General features: G+C 38.0%; 1 long non-coding RNA gene across 1 annotated transcript in view; it reads right to left on the bottom strand.

Annotated features, from left to right (window-relative positions):
• Window positions 1-14,523, bottom strand: part of LOC104985174 — a 22,300-nt gene extending 7,777 nt beyond the window's left edge. The window contains exon 1 of the long non-coding RNA XR_824850.1: window positions 14,255-14,523. This is a non-coding gene — a long non-coding RNA (uncharacterized LOC104985174). The remainder of the gene's footprint in view (window positions 1-14,254) is intronic.
• Between the last annotated feature and the right edge of the window lie 10,245 nt (window positions 14,524-24,768).

Raw genomic sequence — 24,768 nt, 5'->3', positions numbered from 1 at the left:
CATGTATACTTGTGGCGGATTCATTTTGATATTTGGCAAAACTAACACAATTATGTAAAGTTTAAAAATAAAATTAAATTTAAAAAAAAATCCCATGGACAGAGGAGCCTTGTGGGTTACAGTCCACAAGGTTGAAAAGAGTCAAACACGACTGAGTGACTGAGAACAAGATTTTGTTAATTGCAGTCATTTGATACTTGTCTCAGATATTTTCATAAAGAAGATTCTCATTTTTAACAGATCTATGGGATACTTTTCTTCTATACATAGAGCTGCATCTTTCTTCTTGTAACATGGAGTTCTTGGGAACCATGCTGAATAAGTCTAATTCCTCCTGCTATAACCCTGTCCATTGAAGATCATGAGGGTGTCTCATCTGAAAGATTTCTCAACGTAAAACATCCAGAGTTACTTTCATTGTTCTTAACGTGATTTGATTTTCAGACCTCTCTCCTATTCTGCTTATTTAACTAATATGCAGAGTACATCATGAGAAACGCTGGGCTGGATAAAGCACAACCTGGAATCAAGATTGCTGGGAGAAATATCAATAACCTCAGATAGGCAGATGACACCACCCTTATGGCAGAAAGTGAAGAAGAACTGAAGAGCCTCGTGATGAAAGTGAAAAAGTGAAAAAGTTGGCTTAAACCTCAACATTCAGCAAATTGAGATCATGGCATCTGATCCCATCACTTCATGGCAAATAGATGGAGAAACAGTGGAAACAGTGGCAGGCTTTACTTTTGGGGCTCAAAATCACTGCAGATGGTGACTGCAGCCATGAAATTAACAGACGCATGCTCCTTGGAAGAAAAGCTATGACCAACCTAGACAGCATGTTAAATAGCAGAGACATTACTTTGTCAACAAAGGTCCGTCTAGTCAAGGCTGTGGTTTTTCCAGTAGTCATGTATGGATGTGAGAGTTGGACTATAAAGAAAGCTAAATGCCGAAGAATTGATGCTTTTGAACTGTGGTGTTGGAGAAGACTCTTGAGAGTCCCTTGGACTGCAAGGAGATCCAACCAGTCCATCCTAAAGGAGATCAGTCCTGAATATTCATTGGAAGGACTGATGCTGAAGCTGAAACTGCAATACTTTGGCCATCTGATGTGAAGAGCTGACTCATTTGAAAAGACCCTGATGCTGGGAAGGATTGAAGGTGGGTGGTGAAAGGGACAACAGAGCATGAGATGGTTGCATGGCATCACTGACTCAATGGACATGAGTTTGAGTAAGCTCCGGGAGTTGGTGATGGACAGGGAGGCCTGGCATGCTGCAGTCCATGGGGTCACAAAGAGTCAGACACGACTGAGCGACTGAACTGAACTCCTATTCTGTCATGCTTATCTGAATACCTTATGATTTGTCAATCATTTTAGAATAAGGAGCCCAGAATTAAATGAAAGGCTTTGTGTATCATTTATTTGACGAGCTCAGAATAGCATTAGACAATCACAATGCACTGTAACTTTGTAGTTAACTAAAAGCTCCTGTCAGAAAATTCCTGTATCTGAGATTTTTTAAAACATAAATAAACATTTAGAAAAAATACTGAAAAAAACAGTTCCTTTGGATTAAGGCACTGTCAACTGATCATCTGAAAAAGCTTTCTACAACATTAAATTGTCACCAGCTACTCAAGCCTTAGCTTATATTCTTTCCAATGTGTCAGTTGATAGTTCCCTATTGAAATGAATTGAAAAACATACAGATTGAGAGAGAAAAGGGGAGTTCTGAGCCAGAATCCAGGCAACATTTCATGGAAGTTGGGTGGGGACTAAGCTTCTAAGTCAATGAGAACACTAGGTGGATTGGGTAGATATGAAAGAGGGATCAACCTAAGTAAGGACAACAAATGAGAGGTGGGAAGATTTACAAGCCTTTCAGGTCTAGGTAGCAGTTCTCTGCTAACAAGGCACTCTCCAAGGCTTTCTTGAGATAGCTGCTTTTTTAAAAGTCTGGAGACGGGTGAGTAAAGGGTATGCAATTTCTGTACTTTGGTCATGGGGATTGCCCATAACCAATGAGAATGATAAATGTAACAAAACCGTTTACAGTGCCAGTGACTGGATGTAGCTATATTGGTCTCTACAGCCAGGCCTCGCAAGCTGGTATACGACCCTCAATGTATCAGATTAGATGATAGGTTAATATCTGACTCCACAGATCCTTATGGAGGAGAGTCAATGACCAATTGTTAAATTTCATTTTCTTCGTATGTGTTTGTGTGGGGGGGTGGTGGTGGTGGGAAAACAGGCAAGTTTCCTGAGAAGGCTTTTTCCATAGTTACAGATGACTCCAGGGGCAACGCCAGGAATAGATACCGTTTTTCATACATACTTCAATTTCCAGCCATGCTGAGCCCTCCCAATTGCAAACTGATCTGCTGTGTGCTGGCAGTCTGTCCGTGTGCACTAAGGGACCTGCAGGCATGCCACAGTTTCTGCGACGAGGTATTATAGTGTCTGCATCTGACAAAGGTTGTCTCAGCAGTAGCAGGGCTGCTAGTCTGTGGCTGAAGCTAAAGAAGGCAGGGTTTCTCACTATCTTTCTGGGTTAGATATGCTTATGTGGAGAAGTGCTTTGTCAGAATAAGTGATGAAAGTAAAATTTCTTATACCTTTTCAGATCTGTCTTGGAGACACTCTCTGTAGCTGAAGGTTTCATTTAGCTTTCATAAGGTTACAATGCTTAATCTCAGTAGGGTTATCAGTTCTGTCATGTATTATAAACCCTCCAATCAAGGCAGTGGGAAACAGTGTCTCTATTTAATACCCGGAGAAATGGTGGAAGTCAGCGATTGATACCAACACAATGATGGGAAAAAGTGTCCAGAGGTGCTACTCACATAATCTCATTTTACAACATCTTGAAAATTCAATAGAAAGGACTCCACTAACAATACCATTACACACCACTGATTATTGTTCTCAAATGTTCCTAAAGCTCTGAAAGCATAACCTAACAATAAAAATGTGCTATAAATACATCCCAACAATGTACTTAACTCTATTTTCCCTTTTAAAAACAAAAGCACACAGTGTTAGTCACAAGTCATATAATTTCACTTAAGTAATTTCTTGACTAAAAGTGCATTATCATTTCTTAAACATTGTATAAATATAAATAAATAAGCTATTCCTTGACACTGGAAAGTGTTTCCTAATAATTTAGGAAAAAGTGGGGAATGTTGCACCTTGGGTTAGCTACTTAACACGTGATCTTTTTTGCAAGACACATCTTGTTTATCATGAGCTCTATGTTATTTGCAAAGGCATTTGGGGAAAAAAAAAATTTCCTTGCAGAGAAAATACAAAACTTAAGTTTTCAAATTTCCTGCTATAAATGTGTCAGTGATTCTTGTTTTTATCTTTTGCCATTAAGACTTTTTGAACAAGTGTGTTTTTCAAAAGGGTTAAAATTGTAGGAAGTTACTGGTATATCCTGTCTAAAAAATAAACAAACAGCTGAGAAACATACATCCAAAGTATGCTCCAGTTCTTGAAAAAAGATTTTAAACTAGTTCAGAAAAATATATTTCTTGTTTCCCGTTTGTGCTTACACCATGGAATGAGGGAACACAAATCTACCTTATTGAGAAAAAAAGGTCATTGTTTCCCTAAGAATATTATATTATTTTATTTTGTAATAGAAGGAACTAATAAATAAACATTTCTTTTACAAATAAATATTTTTGAATTGATAACTTACTAAAATATGTAACAATGTTAATTTTTTTCTTTAACAAGTTTCAATTTAAATTATTTTAATACTATTGACAACACAGAACAGTAAAGTTAAAACTAGACTTAAGATGATTTTCAAAACCATTGGAGTAGTCTGTATGCTTTAAAAAATTCATATTTATATCCACACTCATTTGTAAAGCATGGAATTCCTTAAAATTTGTTGACTTTAAAGTGCAATGCAAATTAAACTTTATCAGTAATTTTAAAATGAAATCTACATATATTATTTTAATAATTCCTGAGATATGTAATAGTATTATGTTGTATTAATTTTTCAGGAATTATTAAATATGGTGTATTATTAAAGTATTACTGAAATATTAAAAATTTAAAGATATTACTAGAATATCTTTTTCATAGTTTGACTATCAAGACAAACTTCCAAAACCTGTTTTTTACTAAAAATCTGCAATATTGTTACCTTAAAATTCTTTTGAAAATGATTATTTGGGGCTATATTCTTAAATGGCCATTTTATGTATTCAATCAGATTTGTTTACCATTTTTATAAACAACATTTATTGGGGAATACAAGAAGCACCAGAAGAGAAAGTTTTCACTCCCTCAAACATAGTAAAATGATCAAACGTTTGGAATAGAGGCAAATTATAAAAATGTGTCTTAACTGGGACGCTTTGCCCTAAGGAACCAAGCATTTGCGTTTGATGATTCTTCCATAAACCTGAGTTTATTTTAAAAAATTGATCCTTTTAATGTAAGAAAGTTGATGGAGAAAGAATTCCACTTACGAGTTTTTCCACTAGACACTATAAAACGCCATCATAGCACCTTGCATTTTTGGCATCTGCAGTTGAACTGTGGAGTTCAACTGCAGATGTCAGATCGTATTTTGAAAAATGGTGTTGTGTCTACAGGATGCAAGTAATCTGGATGAAAATTCAAATCAAATAGAAAAGCCTACTTGGTCCTAGATGCTCTATTTGAGTTGAGCAGTGAGACGCCAAAACTTCAATAGAACATAAGGAAAAGAGAGGGAAGAAGGGAAAAGGCAAGAGTGAAAGGAGAAAACAAAGCTAGGTTTGAAGACAGATTCCATTACAGACTTCTTAGTGCTCTTGCACCCATATGACATTGCCATTCCTCCAAATACAAGGATGGTTGGTCTTTGTATAGAAAAGTACCCTGTACGTGATCACCCTCATGGCAATAATCTGACAGTTTGTTGATTAATTTAAAATTTTTTCCTTTACATAGCAAGTGTTTAATCCTTTTTCTTTGCTGACGAAATTGACTGCCATATATCAAAAAGAATACTTCTCTGAACTAGCTGTTTGGATATTTTTTAAAAAGATACTAGAATAAAATGTTTTTAACTTGAAAAATATGGGTAGGAAAGCTTTTGAGAGCTCAATCATCCTTGATGACTCATAATTTGATAAATGCTAGAGACTTTTCTGTTTCCAGATACAATTGTCATAATGCAAAATTATTCTTTATTGTTTTGCATTATGTTTGTAGTTTCTGTACCTACATAAACTCTCATTTTACATTGGTTTATAGTAAAACTCTAGTGAATGATGTGTTCATTTTGTTGAACAAGAAAGTCAATCTGGAAATTAAAAGCACCTATGGAGAACCTTTTTACATAAATAGGGGGCTCGTGTGGAACTCAGTCTTACAGATTCTTCATCTTTCTAAGGACAATGGTTCAAAACCAGAGTTAAAATCAGCATAAAAAGAGAGTTGCAAAGTCAGAAATTCTAAATAATTCATGGATATGCATGGAAATAATGTTTCAAAACTGGAGTCAGGAGCAGCCGCTGGGGGAAATTTTTTTTTTTTAAGAATCACAGTCAACAACAGTCATATTATTTCAGGTTAGCTCACACCATTGTGTGCATTTACAATGCAACGTTTGTATGCTTCCATTGGTTTGGGAAAGAAAATTTAGAAGTCTTAAAACACACAAACAGCAAATATAAAGAATCCTTTCTAGTTCTTGCAGACAGTATGCCTCAGTAGTAAGAAACACCGTTCTACTTGTAGAATATACATGAAAACATGATTCAATACTTTTAAAAGTAAATCCAAACTGTGAGTCTCAAGCCGGAGAGTCTCTCATTCATAAAATAGTGCAAGATTAAGACAAGTTATTGTTTTCTGTTATTTCCCTTTGTTTATTTCACAAATGCCCCTCAATACTTACATAGATTTAGAATAAAGTTCACTGGAGATGCTTGACAAATGAATAATCACTCATTATCCAGGTAGGTCATTTATCATTCTAAAACTGAACAATGGCATAGAAGCAAATTATTTATTTTTCCGCATCTCTAGGTTAGAAATGTGAATGCAGTAACAGGAAAAGGAAAGTAATCCAAATTGTTTGAGAATAAATATTCAAGTAAAATAGGATATTCTTCAAAATCTCATTTGGGAAAGTGGTAACTGATAATTATTTAAATGGGACCATTCCTCCTCAATTCATTTAAATTGATTTTTACTCCAGCTCCCTTTTCATGGTAAGAACTATTGTTGTAGCTCTCTGGGCTGACATAAAGGTAATACTTACTAATATATTTATGGGATTTGGATATTAGACGAATCTAAATTACCCTGATATCTCAAATAGAATAATGAGGATTATTCATTATTTAGGAAATAACTCAGTAATATCATAACCATGTATTCTGAAAATTAACTTTTATATTAATATTTTTAAGTTACTTATCCTAAATGTTTTCCTTGGGTAATGGTGATGTTGACCCTGTAATTATTTGGGAAAAAGCATGTTCACCTTTAGTATGCAGGAAATAACTAGCTTCTTATTTCATATAACTCAGTGAAAATTTCCAAATTTGTAAGTCAATTTTTCTTCCTACCAGAGTGTGTGTTTAACCTTGTTAAGCCTGAGGCTTTAAACAGTGTATTTTGAGTGTTTTTAAAGATACTGAAGAGACTAAAATAATTTATATTATAGAATGCTAAATGAAATCTTTATAAATACTAGTTATCTCTAAGAAAGGTTTAGATTTCTTAACTCACATCATTAGTTAACAATCAAATATTGGCTTAATTTTGTTCTGGATCTATGATCATGCAGAATTTGAGTCAGAAGTAACTCTTTAAATGCACACCTAAAGCTGCAGTTTTCTTTCTTTTCCTTTTAATTACTAAAGGTATTGTTTCCTGCTTTTTCTTGTTATTAGTTCTGATACCCAAAAGGAACCTCTGTGCAGTACATTCAAGTCAAAAGCTGAATATCTGGTCTGCTCTGTGACTCCCCTTAATCAGCTGTCCCATAACAGTACAATTGAAAACAAGGCCAACCCTGCTGCCCCATGCAAGTTGTAGTTCACTTTAAAGCCATCATACACCACGTGGCTTGGCAGTCGGAACATGGTGAGCTGGGGGATATGGAATTTGATTCTGATTTCATTGAGCACTTTGCTTTTCCATCTTGACCATTTTGTTATTGACTGTATCTGTTAGCCTATTTGGACAAAATGGATGTGATACAAAAGCACTACCTTTACATCTCTCTCTTTAAAAAAAAAAAAACAAAACACCAAGTCCAGATTGTCTGAAGTCCTAGCGATTTTCCCTCAGCTCTCTCTTTGGCAGTTTATTAAGAAAGTGTGACATGAATGGGCTCTAGAGATGCAGATTCTCATATGTTTACTCTATGAGAAAACTCACTTCCACTTGCACAGAGCTCAGGAGGAGCAAGGAGGTTTCGTCCCCTCAACTAGCTTTCACGTCTCTGTAGCTGCTACTCAGTGCCCTCTGTGGTGAGGCCTCAGGCAGGCTCAGAGAGAAAGTATGCTGTGATCAAAATGGAGATGGCAACTCTTGGTTTTGCAAAAGTAAAAAGTCCACCATCCAGATGAAGCTGCAAAGATCACAAATGACCAGCCATGCTTTGCCAAAAATCAGAAAGTGATCTTGAGTTATTTATATGCTAACTACAACTTAATCTCTGCCTTGGTCCGAGAAAAATAAATACGTAAAAATAGGCAATGTAAAAATACATATATAAATTTTAAAAATGAATGTTAATTTTTCTATTAGCACTTCAAAAAAAAAGGTTGTCAACTGGTGATGACCTTAGCTTGGACTCAGGTCTGCAGTGAGCATGTTTTGAAGCTACAGGTGTCTATAGACAGCAGAGTGAGGGTAGGGTGGCATACTATAAAAGTGGTTACTCCATCAAAACTGAGGTTTCAAAAAGAACATCTATTTGTCTAAAACAAATGTGAAAGCATTTCAAGGAAGCATCTACATATTCTAAAGCTAATTAGGATTGGCCACTTTATTCTGTGATACTGAAGACTTTCTTGACTTAATTTTTTTTCTAGTTAGGCTTCAAATGGGGCAACAATCGATTGTCTTGGTCTCAGAACTTTGGTCTCTTACTTTTGTTCCCTAAGGTAAGGAAGAAGTAATTCAAATATTCTGATTATATTTAATGGTTAGATAGCTTTCCATTCCAGGTCTGATTAGCCTTAAACTGTTGTATTTCTTTTTCCTTAAGGTGTAGCTAATGAATAGTCATTATAAGTTTTAAAAATTATTATATCTGTTTTCCACTTGTGTTCTGAAGCAAAAAAAGAAGAAAGGCCATTCTTTCCCACTAGGGAAGATGTAAATTTTGAAGTGTATTTTTATAAAGTCTCTCACAAGTCTTTGGCCACTATTTCTCATCAATAGTGTATGCACAGATACAACAACCCACAAATGTGTCTGATTACTGGGCCATCAATTTCACTCTTACCAACTAAAGTAGTTTGACTTTATTATTTACATGATTCTTAAAATATGCAGGCCACTGACCACACAAATAAACATGTGCTTTTGGATCGGTAGAAAGTCTGGTGTTTATGAACAGGGTTCTTTGTATTTTTAACAATATCTGGCACATTTAAGCAAAACTCTGTACTGAAACACGGAGCCTGGACAATTGTGTGCCTCATGATCTGTGCTGGGCAGGGGCCCCAACCTCTGCTCTTTAAGCAGACAGGAGTACAAAAATCTGTTATTGCAGTTTGACATTTTCTTTGCATGATTAGGTCAGTTGGTAAATCTCCACTTTGCAGTTCTTAGAAGCCCAGATTTCCTGTTACAAAGCAATGTGGTTCTGATTACAGCCTTATTGAAGTCCAGACATATACCTATGCTCGGCTAGCAGCTCTACTTCTCATTTTCCATGTTAGCACCAGCAGCTTATTGACCCTACCTTCCTCTTCTTAGCTTGCAATGGTTGGGGAGATTGGAAATCCAAGGGGTCGTCTTTAGGGAGGTGAACACAGAGTGAGTATTATCTATATTATCAATTCTGGTAAAAACGCTCTTTTAAGTTTGAGGAGAAAATCAAAATGAGTCAAACACAAAGAGAAACTAATTTTCTAGTGCAGAGCTGTGGTTTCATCTGCTTTAATTCTGTCACCACCAAGTTCATTTGGTGAGACCATTATTATTATATTTCAAAGGAACATTGTCAAAGACTTTTAGGTGTACCATAAAAAGTCCTAGTCCTACCTAATATTACATGGTGAATCTGGTCCATGGCACCATCTTTTTATTATAAGGATGAATTATACAGCTTCTTACATAAATCAATGTAAGCTTCTATATATGCCTGTATAAACCTGAAAGCTCACTGATAAAGCTTCCTAACTTGTCTCCTTCTTTTCATTCGTGCTCTCCTATAATTCATTCCTCACAGAGGAGTCTGAATTTTCTTTAAAAAATGAATACAGGTAAGATCTTTCCTTTCTCCTGTTAAAATCCTCCAATGACTTTTTGTTACATGATGATCAACATCCAGACTCCTTTTTGTGACATCAAAAAGTTGCCATAATCTAGGCTGTATCATTTTCCTGACTTCAGTTACTACTACTTTCTCTTTGTGCACTATATTTTATTCACAATGACTTTATTTCTGGTTCTAACTTGAAGACTTTCAACTGGTTGTTCCCTCTTTTTGAAATACTCTTTTTCTGTCTCATCACAGTACTGATTTCTCAGCCATCTTTTGGATCTCAACTTACTCATCATGTCACCAACTCCAACAACTCTTCTCAGAGCCACCTTATCTAAAGAACAGCTACTACGGAGAACAGCTTGGAGATTCCTTTAAAAACTAAAAATTAAACTAGCAATCCCATTATTGGGCATATACCCTGAGAAAACCATAATTCAAAGAGACACATATACCACAATGTTCACTGCAGCACTATTTACAATAGCTAGAATATGGAAGCAACCTAGATGTCTACTGACAGATGAATGGATAAAGGAGCTGCGGTACATTTATACAACGGAATATTACTCAACCATTAAAAAGAACGAGTGTGAGTCAGTTTTAATGAGATGGATGAACCTAGAGCCTGTTCTACAGAATAAAGTAGGTCAGAAAAAGAATAGAAAATACCATAAATTAATGCATATGTATGAAATCTAGAAAAGTGGTCCTAATGAACCTATTGTCAGGGCAAGAATACAGAGGCAGATGTAGAGAATGGGCTTGTGGACACATCAAGGGAAGGAGAGGGTGGGATGAACTGAGAGAGTAGCATTGACATATACACAAACTACCATGAGTTCAATGGATAGCAAGTGGGAAGCTGCTGTATAACACAGGGAGCGAAGATTGGCATCCTGTGATGACCTAGAGGGGTGGGATGTGGGGGTGGGTGTGTGGCGGGGAGGGAGGGTGGGGATATATACATACATAGGCACTTACGGCTGTTGCACGGTAGAAACCAACACAACACGGTAACACAGTCATTCTCCAATAAAAAAAAAAAAAACTAAAAAATAAAGGAACCCTCTTAGGGTTTCTCCTTTAACTACCTTCTTTCTTTCAGGATACTCATTATTCTCTAGTGTTTTCTAATCATTTCATTGGCTTATGTGTTTATTTTTGGTCTCCCTATACAGTAATATGTGCTTCCTGAAAAGGGGGACTTTATCTTACTTTTGGTGGGTCATTGCCTGGTCTGGAATAGTCACTGGATGTTCTTTTGTGTTGGGTGGATGGTTGAATGACCAAATCATTGAATTTATTAATAGTTAAGCCCACTAGCCAGAAAAAGCCCAGGACTGGTCTTAATCTACTACAGCTATGTGAGGGCCCATTAATTTTCATTCCCTAGATTCTACAGTTACCTTAATTCTTGCCAGAGCCCTACATTCATTTAGTTTCTATTCGTACCTAGAGAGAGAATCCAACACAGGCTAGGTACTTCATGAATGTTAGTGCAATTGGAATCTGATATTTTATTTTAATTAAGTTGAGCAATCTCATACTTGCTGTATAACATATTGCTGCTGCTAAGTCACCTCAGTTGTGTCTGACTCTGCGTGACCCCATAGACGGCAGCCCACGAGGCTCCCCTGTCCCTGGGATTCTCCAGGCAAGAATACTGGAGTGGGTTGCAATTTCCTTCTCCAATGCATGACAGTGAAAAGTGAAAGTGAAGACGCTCAGTCGTATCCGACTCTTAGTGACCCCATGGACTGCAGCCCACCAGGCTCCTCCATCCATGGGATTTTCCAGGCAAGAGTACTGGAGTGGGTTGCCATTGCCTTCTCCGGTATAACTATTAACTCTACTAAAAAAGCCAAGTTTCAAAAAAATTGAGTGATAACATTCCCCCTGTTTTAATGTCAGTGAAGTATCTTGTCATGATCTCCAACATGTAAAGGCTAAGCAAGCTGAGAGATAAAAAGACTAGTTGGAGTTTTTATGGGAACATTTTTCAAAGAGGTTTTGTATTGCTATATTACTGTATCTGCTCACATAGAATTTCAAGGAAGTAGCCTTACATCCCCTTTTCCAGAAAAGATTAATGTTAGGTGACTCATCCTAACTTGGTGAGCTGATAGGAAAGGAAGTACCCATGTTTCTAATCCCCGACCCCACCCACAGCCCTTCCCTTCATCTCCTATGTCTCTGTCTTGCTGCACATTCACTGTTTGAATGTCTTTGCTCTGTTTGGTTCCCTTCAGATTTATTTTAAAGTTCAAACTTATTTTCTTGTTTTTAACATATTGTTTAAAAGCATGCATAAACAAAAAGCCTGGGCGTGGAAACAGAACAGTGTTCAGGGAATAGGAAAGAAAAGGGGTAGGGAGACACTGGTAAGAATCAGCACATCCTCTGAAGTTCAAAAATCCTCTTTACCCAAGACGGTAATGGTCAGGGCATGGTGAAGTAATTCCTTTTCAAAGGTAGCTAGAACGGAGACTGGAAATGACTAGTGCATTTACTCATCATTGATGGCAAAGCTGTCTGCATTGTGTAGCCCAAACTTCAATGCCCTGCTGCTAAGTCATCCCATGAACCACAGAGTGGAGAGTATTTAAAAGCACTGGCTATGAAAAAAATAAAATAAAATAAAATAAAAGCACTGGCTATTGACACACTTTGATTGGCAGCTAGAGACATTTTCATATGTGATGGATAAAACAGAGGCACTTACTTTCTTTTCTGATTTTGCATCGCCATGATACATTCTTTAGATTTTTCTAAGAAGGATAAAATACATTTTTAAGAGGGGTGGAGTTGTAACTGACCAAGGAGGATGACAACAAAACCTGTTCTTATTTTGTAAACAGAAACCATAAAGTACAACAAGTGGGCAGTTATCTCAGGGTGATTCAGACCATTGGTGCTAAGTTGAGGAGGGGGACTCTGAACGGGCCCACCGGGCTTTGCCTTGTACCCACCCTCACAGCCCAATCCTCAATTTCTGCAAATAAAGGCAGGGAGAAAGTTATAAGACTTTGAAAGGCATCTCAGACTTTCTTGTGTTTCTTTCTTTTTTTTAATCTGGAAGAGTTCAGGGCAGGGGTAGAAGGAAAATGAGCTTCAAATGGTTGAGGAAACATGCCGAAGAAAAAAAGTGAGCAATTAGGAAAAAAGGCCTACTTCATGTTAAAAAAAAAAGCAAAGTTGTGGTTCCTAAAGAGTGTAGGGGTGAGCCTCCTTCTTCCACTGTACTACTCAGCCTCACAGGCGATATACTGAGCCTCTTCGAGCCTGTGTGCCATCTTAAATTGAGGCTAATACTTATCTTGCAGCTTGTCATGAGGTCTAATCTAGTACTAGGTTCATAGCAGATAGTCAATAGTTGATAATTTTAGAAATCAAAAGATAATTTGAACTGGGAGTTAAATGAAGAATTGCCAGTGGTTTATAGTAGGAAAGCTAGTCTTCCTTTCCAAATCTGCAGTAAGTGGAAAGTTTTCCTTTTATCAGAGATCTTCAGCTACATAGAAGCCAAATTCAGTAAAATCCCTTTCAAAAGATATTCCATTATCTTAATTGTAGGTTGAATATGGATTTCAAAATCAATGACAACGTGATCATTTAGAACATCCAGAAAAAAAGGAAATAGGTTGCATGTCATGTCACTGACATGGGCTAAGGAAGACTGTGTGTTTACAAATTTTATAAGTAACATATAATTGATTAAAAACAAGCACAAATGCAGACTCTATAAGAATGTCTATAGAAAAAAGACAGAAATCTGAGCCCATTACCCGCAGATAATTGTTATTTGGTGTATATCATGCAGACATTCTTCTATGTAGTCATTCACAATTACTACTTATGTGAAATCATACCCTGCTGTTTTCAATCTTATTTTAATTTAAAATATAACAATGGTTTTCAATATCAATAAATATATGCAGTATTTTTAATGATTTGCATAATAGTCTCTTTGTGTGGCTATACCTTAATTTATTTAAACAATTCTCCTTCTGAGACAATTTAAGTTTTTATTTTCCCGATTCTTTTTCCTATTACACCCTATGCTTGTATTTGCTTGAATGTTTCTATAGACTCAATTCCTTTCAGCCAAATTGCTAGGTTAGAGAAAATTCAAATTTTTTTTTTTTTTAGTTTTTGATATATATTTCCAAATTGCCCTCAGGAAAGTTGTTCCAACAAATGCCCCAGTGTTTATTAGTATTCTCTCTCTTGCTATCACTGGACATTACAATTCTTTTAAACCTATGCTTACCTAATAATAAAAAGGTACCCCATTTTAATTTACATTCCTTTGTTTACTGTTAAACATGGATCATTGTTTACTGACTAGCTGAGAGTCTGCTTTTTGTGAATTGCCCATTCCTGTCCTTTGTCTATTCTTCTACTGGCTCTTAATCTTTTTCCGAGACTGATTCTTAACAGCGTCTTGTATATTGGGGCTATTGTTGGTCATTTTGCAAACTCTTAATTTTTAAATTTATTTTGTGAATTCACAGTATTCAAAATTCCAAGTAAAAAGTGGCAAAGTTTGTATGTGCAGAAAAGGACAGGACACATACAGAAAAAGGGACAGGCCTTGTGCAAACATCCACTGTCTCCCTAGATATTATTAAAGAAGTAGCTAAATTACAACATGAGGAAACAGGATTACACGTAAAAATACAGTTCCTCATAGCTAACATTTTAAAGGGATGGCCATGTTCTAGAACAGGATTCTGGTATCTCCTTCTGAGGGACTTTGTAAATGAGTTACATACCTTTCTGTCAGGCTTGAATAATCCGAAGGGATGGGTTGGATGACTGCTCAAGAGGTCCCTTTGCCCAGAGTGATTACTGTCTTCTATTTCCACTCTTGAACTTGAGGTTCAGAAAAACCCTAGCTCAAGGTTCTTTTCAGTAAATTTCAGCAAATGCTATTTATACTGTCCTTCTTAAAGGGTTTTAAAAAATTAAGAAATTCTAAACTGTATTTCTAAGCTTAAGAACAAATAGAAATAGGTCTGTCTTTTGATTCTTCCTAATAGCAGAGCGCATACACAGAAAGTGTGACCATGAGTCATCTTTGTAAGCTTTTAATTTCTTACTGCTCTCTTGTGGTCATTCAAATGAACTGTCCAGATGTCTTTTTTGAAAAACAGATCTTATAATATTAACAGGAAAACTTTTTTCAACCAGAGTCATCACATTTAGTTTGTGTAGTAAATTTAGTGTCTCTGACATTTGAACATCAAGGCTAACAAAATAATTTTTTTATTTTTTTATGAGGTACTTACAGCAACGGGGTTGAATAGGAAAAAGGTTGTTTCTTCTGATGTTTTTAGTAAAACCAACCACATTGTTATTCATCTATGAAGTCATCAAAATGCTGAAGTTTGAAATAGTTCTGGCCATTCTGATGGTAAAATAATGCTGTTCCCAGCTTCTTCCCTTATTGGGATTTTGGGAATATCAGTAGGGTCTAAGATTAGTCATCATAATATAAAACAGTTTCTTTTTAGAGAAAACCAATTCAAATACTGTCTATGCATTATAGCACAAATAAGATAAAACTCAGAAATAAAATCATTCTCGTACATTTGTGTCATGTTATACTGCCCATGAGGAGATGGGACCTAGGAACTGAAATCTCAGCAGTCTTAGAAGTCAGAATAGATTGAAATGCTTTATTCTCCCAAGCCTGAGTGTCAATCATGCAAACTATAATGTTCTCTAACAAACCTCTTATTCATTTGACTTCAATTCCTATAAACACAGCTATTCAAAGTGTGAAATGAAAATGTTAGGTGCTCAGTCGTGTCCAGTTCTTTGCGACCCCATGGACTATAACCTGCCAGGCTCCTAGGTCCATGGGATTCTTCAGGCAAGAATACTGGAGAGGATTGCCATTCCCTTCTCCAGAGGATCTTCCCTACCCAGGGATCGAACTGGGGTCTCCTTGATGACAGGCTGATTCTTTTCTGTCTGAGCTACAGGGAAATACTTTAAATAGCATGTATATGGGTGTTTTTTGTTTTTTTTTTCCCCCCGTTCATGGAGCTAATTCTTCCATAAAATGAGGTCAAATGCATTCCAGGCATTAAACTGTAGAGACAGAATTGAGCTCAGAGTGTCCAGGGTTAAGTTACGCTATAAGATCTATATTGGAGCACCATTTCTATGCAGTCCTGGGGGTACAATCAGTTCAGTTCAGTTCATTTCAGTTGCTCTGTCGTGTCCAACTCTTCGTGACCCCATGAATCACAGCACACCAGGCATCCCTGTCCATCACCAACTCCTAGAGTTCACTCAAACTCATGTGCATTGAGTCGGTGATGCCATCCAGCCATCTCAGCTCTGTCATCCCCTTCTCCTCCTGCCCCCAACCACTCCCAGCATCAGGGTCTTTTCCAATGAGTCAACTCTTCGTATGAGGTGGCCAAAGTATTGGAGTTTCAGCCTCAGCATCATTCCATCCAAGGAACACCCAGGACTGGTCTCCTTTACAATGGACTGGTTGGATCTCCCTGCAGTCCAAGGGACTCTCAAGAGTCTTCTCCAACTCCACAGTTCAAAAGCATGAATTCTTTGGCACTCAGCTTTCTTCACAGTCCAACTCTCACATCCATTAATGATCACTGGAAAACCCATAGCCTTGACTAGATGGACCTCTGTTGGCAAAGTAATATCTCTGCTTTTGAATATGCTATCTAGGTTGGTCATAACTTTTCTTCCAGGAAGTAAGCGTCTTAATTTCATGGCTACAATCACCAACGGCAGTGCTTTTGGAGCTCAAAAAAATAAAGTCTGTCACTGTTTCCACTGTTTCCCCATCTATTTCCCATTAAGTGATGGGATCAGAAGCTATGATCTTAATTTTCTGAATGTTGAGCTTTAAGCCAACTTTTTCACTCTCCTCTTTTACCTTCATCAAGAGGCTTTTGAGTTTCTATTCACTTTCTGCCATAAGGGTGGTGTCATCTGCATATCTGAGGTTATTGATATTTCTCCCAGCAATCTTGATTCCAGCTTGTGCTTCTTCCAGCCCAGCATTTCTCATGATGTACTCTGCATATAAGTTAAATAAGCAGGGTGACAATATACAGACTTGATGTAGTCCTTTTCCTATTTGGAACCAGTCTGTTGTTCCATGTCCAGTTCTAACTGTTACTTCCTGACCTGCATACAGGTTTCTCAAGAGGCAGGTCAGGTGGTCTGCTATTCCCATCTCTTTCAGAATTTTCCACAGTTTATTGTGATCCACACAGTCAAAGGCTTTGGCATAGTCAATAAAGCAGAAATAGATGTTTTTCTGGAACTCTCTTGCTTTTCGATGATCCAGAAGATGTTGGCAATTTGATCTCTGGTTCCTCTGCCTTTTCTAAATCCAGCTTGAACATCTGGAAGTTCACCGTTCACACACTGTTGAAGCCTGACTTGGAAAATTTTTGAGCATTACTTTGCTAGAATGTGAGATGAATGCAATTGTGTGGAAGTTTGAACATTCTTTGGCATTGCCTTTCTTTGGGATTGGAATGAAAACTGGCCTTTTCTAGTCCTGTGGCCACTGCTGAGTTTTCCAAATTTGCTGGCATATTGAGTGCAGCACTTTCACAGCATCATCTTTCAGCATTTGAAATAGCTCAACTGGAATTCCATCATCTCTACTAGCTTTGTTCGTAGTGATGCTTTCTAAGGCCCACTTGACTTCACATTCCAGGATGTCTGGCTCTAGGTCAGTGATCACACCATGGTGATTATCTGGGTTGTGAAGATCTTTTTTGTACAGTTCTTCTGTGTATTCTTGCCACCTCTTCTTAATATCTTCTGCTTCTGTTAGGTCCATACCATTTCTGTCTTTTATCGAGCCCATCTTTGCATGAAATGTTCCCTTCGTATCTCTAATTTTCTTGAAGAGATCTCTAGTCTTTCCCATTCTGTTATTTTCCTCTATTTCTTTGCACAATTGGTACACTAGTAACCACCATTACCGAAGGCATGGCTTCAGGGAGTTTACAGTCTAATCTTTGAGATAGACAGAAGCCCTGAAGGAATGTGGAACTGCAACCATCATAAATACTAGGAGGAAAAGGAATATGAGGAGCTTATCTGGCCAGGAAGGCTGGATGAGGCTTTTCTGATGTTGTAATGATACTGCCAAGATGTCAAGATGCACAGGAGCTAATGAGGCAAAAGAGGAGAGAAAGACTAGAAGGATCAGGGTGCAAAGGTCCTACTGTGAAAGGGAACAAGGAACTTTTAATGAAATAAAACTGTGTCAGTGAGTTGGTAATAATAGAGCAAGAGGGAGTGTGAGAAGATTTAAAGCTGTGGAGATGCGATTTTGCAGGCTCAGTCAAGGAGTCAGTTTATCTTTATTATAAAAGTATAAGAAGGACATAAGGGTTCTTGAAGCAGATAAGGATAAGATCTCCTTGTGTCTGAAAAGGTCATTCTTCTTGATGTTTGGGGTCAGAGTGATGAGAAGAGGGCACTTTGAGAGCTATTGCACTGCTCCAGGTAAAAGATAACAGTAGTAAAAAGATATGGGAGATATACTCTTCAGGGCTTAGTAAGTACATTGGATACTGGAATTGAAGATGACAGAAGTATTCTGGATTATTCCTTGATTTCTAGCTTCCATAACACATTGACTGCTCGTTGTATTTACTAAGAGGAATACCAGAAGGTGACAAGTTTGGGGGAGAAAGATTGGGTTTAAGTTGTATGTGAGATATATACATGAAGATATTAAAAGGGAAGATTGATATGTCAGATAAGAATTCAAGGGAAGAGTCTGTCATGAAACACCATATTTGCATGAACTTGGTATTCTAATGTGTGACTTTTATGAGTTTCTGAGGGCTCGAAAAATGATACAAATAATCTACCTTGTAAAAAATAATAGGAAAATTTAAACAAAAGAGGGAGAGAGAGAGAGGGAGAGTGAGAGGGAAAGAGTCTGCAAAGGAAAGTGAGAAAAAGTATTGGAGAGGATGTGAGAATATGGTGCCACAGAGGTCAGTGGAAGGTTGGGATTAAAGAAGATAAAAATGATTACCACGCTGAGCAGCTTAGGCAGCAATAACAGCCGACAGCTGAAGCATTTACTGTGTGTCAGACATTTCTCAGGGCTTTGCATATATTAACTCCTTGAATCCTCTTACCTGTGCTAGGATGCAGATACTATCATTATCCTCATTTTGTGAGTGAAGAAAGTGAACCACGGAGAGGTTAAGGTTAAGTAACTTGCCTGAGATGACACGACGAGTAAATAAAGGTGTTAGGGTTCAAAACAAGGCAGTCTGACTGTAGAGTTCTGTTTTGTTCACCACTGCCGTTGTTCTGCCTCTTAAAGAGAGAGAAAAATGTGTTTGACTGGAGTGACATGAAGGTCCATCATGATCTTATCACAGACTTTGAATGGAAGGACAGGGCCAGGCCAACAGCCTCACTCAAGTGAATTGTAGAGTGAGAGGTCCTGGGGAGAGGAAGTGAATGCTGCATTTAGACACAGCTAGAAGAGCAGCCATCCAGAATTATGGTGCTGAGAAATCTAGTATGAATCGTCTTAAGACAGTGTCATACAGTTGGACTTTTTTGAGGTCAGGCAACTATGGAAGAGTCCAGAGATTCGGATCATCTCTAGTTGGATATCAAGAAGGGATTCTGAAATGCACCAAGCTCTTAAGTTCTGTTTTCAAGTGAGGCAAAATCGTTGGGTTGACTCTGATATTAAATCTCCAAGTTTAAAAACTATCTTATTCATCTGATTACCAGTCCTATTCCCAAACTCACACTATTTCCAGTTTTTTACAGGGAGTGGGGAGCGATAGGATTCTGTGGAAATTCACTCTGAAGTTAGCGGCTATGAGTGTGTACCATGCTCTCTACTGGCTGTGACTTTAGAAAAATCCAAGTTTCCTGGTTATTCTGCTGCAAAAGAGGGAAAAAACAGTCTCCTCTCAGTATTTCTGGTAGGGTTAAGAATCAAAATACTTTGTTAACTACACAATTCTATACAAACTTTAGGAGCTAATAAGCTGTTGTTGGAAAAAAGGGAAGGAAGGAGAGGAGTGAATGACCCTGGTCTGAGAGTTTCATTAGGCAAGAAGAAATAAAAATCTATTAAAAATGTGGCCACATAGTAGATGTTCAATGACTTTTTTTGGTGGATTAATTGATTTTTTTTTTCTTTTTCCATTTGGGAAGGGCTAGAAACTGCAGCATACATCTAGTGAGGTCAGATAAGGATCACCCTGACCTTTGCCCCTGACCACGATTTACATGAGCATGTTGGCAACAGAGGGGGAGTTTCAAACAAGCGGTAGTGATAGAACAGGCATTTCACATAAATATTTGTTGATTGATTGATTGAACTGGGCATATCATCAACACTGCAGTGCAAAACATTTGGACAAGTGATCTTGAGAGATTTGAGAGGAATGGGCTTGCCAGCACTTGGGCAGGCAGACATTTCCTGAATAGTCACACTGCAACGCCCCTGATGAATTGCCCACCAGTGCCAATTAAGTGTAGTTGTAGTTAAACCTTCAGGGTGGTAGAAAATGATCTTTAGGACAGCTTCAGATTCACTGGGGAGCAGCCAGTTCTACAATGCTAGAGTTTCACTCATAATTTGAGCAAGAGGTGGTGGAAGATGAAAGACAGCTGATTGATATCTGCATGAACTATAGATTCTTCCTCAGGGGCAAGTCTGAGAATGTTTAAATTTTTAGAAAGAATGAGACTCTTGGCTCTTTCAGACGTTACACAATGTCCTCTGAGACTTTTTCTTCAGGTTTTCAAAAATATCACTTTTTTAAAGTATTGACTTTTCCAATGAACAAAACAAATGCACAAGCGCAGTAAAAACAGTGAACACAGTAAATGAACCAAATGAACCAAAGAGAAGAATAATGCAGTTAAGAAAGAATGCCTTTCTGTGTTAGGGTTTGTAGGACCTGAAATTTATAAAACTATCTTGGATTTTCTTCATCACATCTCCAGAGTAGTCATCATTTCATGGGCTCTTCATTCTAGACCATACCCAGCTTTCTCTGACCTTGCTCCAATATCTCCAAGTGCAAAACCACAGGGATGCTTAGTAGAATCCGGCAGCAGGACAGTCAAGGTAAAACGTGGGTTTTCTATGCAGTTGTTGACAAAAATAGCTCAGAAGATGGCTCTCACTTTTTTCTTTCTCTTAGATATGCGTATGCTGTGATAGCAAGGGCCCTTGAGAGAGTCACTTTTTGGAGCTTGGTGTCTTACTCCATGCAAATTCCAATTGGCAACTTGGACATAGATTGTCCACTAAGTTAATTTAAGTCTGGAAGTCTGAAATTAATAGCAGGATGCTGCAATATAGCACTAGGTGAACATAGGGCTAGATGTTATATTTGAAGTAGAACAATGTGATCAGTTTTAGAAATAACATTTTAAAAGATTAGTATCTTACTAGTCTATGGGCAGTCAGGCCCCTAAATGTCCTTCCAAAAAATTCATAATTGCACCTTGTTAGCTCCAAGATGACAGCATCTGTACTTCTTGTAAGTAAGTAACAGATGCTTACTGGTCCAGATTCTGGTGGCTCTGACAGTAAAGAATCCGCCTGCAATGCAGGAAACCCAGGTTCGATCGGGAAGATCCCCTAGAGAAGAAAATGGGTACCCACTTCAGTATTCTTGCCTGGAGAATTCTGCGAAGAGAGGAGCCTGGTGGGCTATAGACCATGGGGTCACAAAGAGTCGGAGACAACTGAACGACTAACAATTTACTTTACCTGGAACTTATATCTGTTTAAACCCACTGGCAAAATTGCTACTTCTCCCTAGCTGCAGGAGTTAAATGCAGATCCTTCAAACCCACAGGCTTTCAGAAGACAGCTCCATCCTCCTCTTTTAGCAACAACACCCTGCCTTTCCTTAGCCTACAGAATTTTCCTTCTGCCCACTCCTAGTGTGGCAGTTTTTAATTTATTTATTTATTTATTTTTAAATCAGGCGCCCACTCGGGCGGACACGACCCGCCCTCCTCCGCCGCGGCACCGGCTGCAGTCAAGACGGTGCCTCCCGCGTCTCAGCCTGATGGACGAACTCAGACGCGCTCTGGAAATGCCCGGCAGTTTTTAATTTAACTTGCTACTGTTTGACTCATACCTGATGATTCTGTATACTCAGTATAAAATCTGTATGAATTTATGTGAAAGAGAAAGCCACACTTCAATTTTTAAAGCCAGACAAATAAGTGATGTACCATATGCTTATCCAACTGTCATGGTCAGTTTTACATAGTCGGTGTCATTTCTTTCCCACTTCTGAAAATATCAGAATGAAAAATGGTAAGAAAGTGGTAAGAATGATGTTATAGTAGAGATGACAGTAATCTGCTTCAATTTAAAAAGAAGACAACTTGTAAGCATTGGTATTTTGATATTAGTAATCACTAGTGACATACTTTACAACTGATTGTCACCATGGTAATCTTGTTTCCTAAGACGAGTGCCCTGAAGAGAGTCCAGACTTCCCTAGTGGTCCAGTGGTTAAGAAATTGCCTGTCCATGCATGGGACGTGGGTTTGATCCCTGGTCTTGGAAAAGTCTACATGCCACAGAGCAACTAAGCCCATGAGTCACAACTACGGAGCCCGAGCTCTAAAGACTATAAGCCTCAACCGCTGAAACTGAAGTACCCTAGAGTCCATGACTGGTAACAAGAGAAGCCACCAAAATGAAAAGCCCACGCACCACAACTAGTGAGTAGCCGCCTCTGGCCACAACTAGAGAAAGCCCGTGCAGCATTGAATTAAAGCCCAGCACAGCCAAAAAGTAAATAAACAAATAATTTTTAAAAAAGAATAAAGAGCTAGACCAGCTAATGCGTTCATGTCTCTGTGCTTACATCCTCTTCATACCGCTCATCTAGAAAGCCTCAAAGAACTGGATTGAGGGGCTAAGGCTAGAGCTCTGAGCACGTGGACTGTACAAGAAGTCAGACAAGGGACGGAGACCAAAGTTAGGCAGACCTTCACATTTCTGTATCTGTCCTGACATCATTCATTCTACTCTCAACATGTTACTAGATTATTTTTCTAAATAAAAATGTGTTTCAGTAGATAAGATTCATCTGTTCATTCTAAGTGTAATTGTGTCAAGAACTTTTACTTTCCACTAATAATTTTTGTGTTACTTTTATTCTCATTCCAAACTATTCATATATCCAAATATTAAGTGAATATTTAATAAATACTTATTGAGCATTTATTACATTCTAAACTCTAATCTGCAGATACAACAATGAGCAGAATAACTTTTGTTATCACAGAGTTTACATTCTTATTGGGGAGATAGGTAATCAATCAAACACAATCATAACAAAAGTTTATAAGTGCTATAGAGGACAAGCACCAGGGGCAAATACCAAAAGGTTCTTAATCCCATCTGCAAGAGAGAGTCCCTTGACTTCCTGGAAGGCATGAAAACTCAGTTGCTATCTCAGGGATGACTAGGAGTTAGACAGGCAAAAGGATCAAGTTTAGGGAAGTGAGTTCCAGTCAAATGGAACGTCATGTGCAAAGGCTTCAAGACAAGGGAGAGATGGTGCATGTGAGGAAGCAATTACCCACGTCTGGGGTTAAGAGTTCAGGATGAGAAGGGGCAAGAACAGGTAGAAATTAGAAAATGTAAGATCTCTAAGCCATATTAAGAATTTGGGCTTCAAAAGTGAATGGAAGCATTAAAAAGTTGCATATATGGTAAGATTAGATTTGCAGTTTAGAAAGAGCACTTGGATATTAATATAAAGGATACAGGAATCCCTTGCTACCCACGTGATCTTTAGTGCAGCTTTCTGTGTCTCAGTTCAGGAGTGAGAAGATTCACATTAATTTTTACATAAATCCCTCAGTCTCCAAATTTTGTTAATCACTATGTCAAGTAGAGTTAGAATTTAATGTTCTTCTGTTTCCAAATTCTTGCTATCCACACTGAGGAATCAAATAGATGAAGGAAATGAAGAATATTTGTAAATTTAAGTGGGTTAAAATAGAGGATGGAGACTTAATTAAAGTCATAAATTGACAGTGACCTGAGGATTTAAGAGATATTTAGAATAGGCCGTCAATAGGCCATTGTAATCGATTTGCTATAGAAAGGAGTTCAAGCAGGATGGAGGCAGAGAGTGGAGAATTATACGAAACTGGGGAAATTGTGTGATATTTCTACTGCTGTGATAGGAAACAAAGGAAGAGAAGTCATTTTTTGGTAAAATGAAGTATGGGGGAATCGTGGAATGTGAGAGATTATAATATTATATAGATTTTATTTGGGACACACTGAATTTAAGTTGTCAGTGGGAGATCAAAGTGGAACTGCCCAGTAAGCAGATGTTTGAATCGGAAACTAAGGAAAGGTATTGGGGCTGAAGATACAGACTTTCTAGCTAGTGGCTTTTCCATGTGGCAGAGACTGCTGGGTGTTCACTAAAATCCACCTTCCCCTTCTCTCTGAGGATGTGCCCAACCAAAGTCCACATATCCCAGCTCTCACTGTGAACTCATGTGGTCATTTGACCACAACTCGCCAGTGCAATGTGAGTAGATGTGATGTGTGTAACCTCCATGTTGTTGGTTTAAAGGGTAGTCCCTGCCCCTGAACTTCATCTCTTTCTGCCTCCCTCAGGCCCCTGAACTTAACAGAAAACCAGCTTCAAACAGCAGACAGTGATGATGCAGATGATTCAGGGGTGCAGAATATCAAGACAGAAGAAGCTGAGCTGCTGACTGACAGCATGGAGCAAGGCTGCTTCCATCTTGGACCATGTGCACTTTGGTTCTTAGGTGAGAAAGACATAAACCTCATTCTTTAGGTCACTCTTCTTTTCATAGTACCTTAGTCTCCACCCTAAAGAATAGAGATGGCATATATTAGATATACCTAGAGTATATTAGATATACTGGGGAAAAGTACATGGAATAAGAAAAAAATGATTGGACCTTAAATCAACCCTGAATATTCATTGGAAGGATTGATGCTGAAGCTGAAGCTCCAGTATTTTGGCCACCTGATGTGAAGAGCCAACTCATTGGAGAAGACCCTGATGCTGGAAAGATTGAAAGCAAAAGGAGAAGGTGGTGGCAGAGAATGAAGTGGTTAAATAGCATCACTGATTCAGTGGATATGAATTTGAGCAAACTCCGGGACTTAGTGAATGACAGGGAAGCCTGGTGTGCTGCAGTATATGGAGTCGCAAAGAGTCGGACACGAATGAGCAACCGAACAGTAACATTACAGATT

This window comes from Bison bison, unplaced genomic scaffold, assembly GCF_000754665.1.
Source record: "Bison bison bison isolate TAMUID 2011002044 unplaced genomic scaffold, Bison_UMD1.0 scf7180017864040, whole genome shotgun sequence".
NCBI lineage: Eukaryota > Metazoa > Chordata > Mammalia > Artiodactyla > Bovidae > Bison > Bison bison.
Note: the sequence above shows the minus strand (reverse complement) of the source record. Positions and strands in the feature narration are given on the sequence as shown.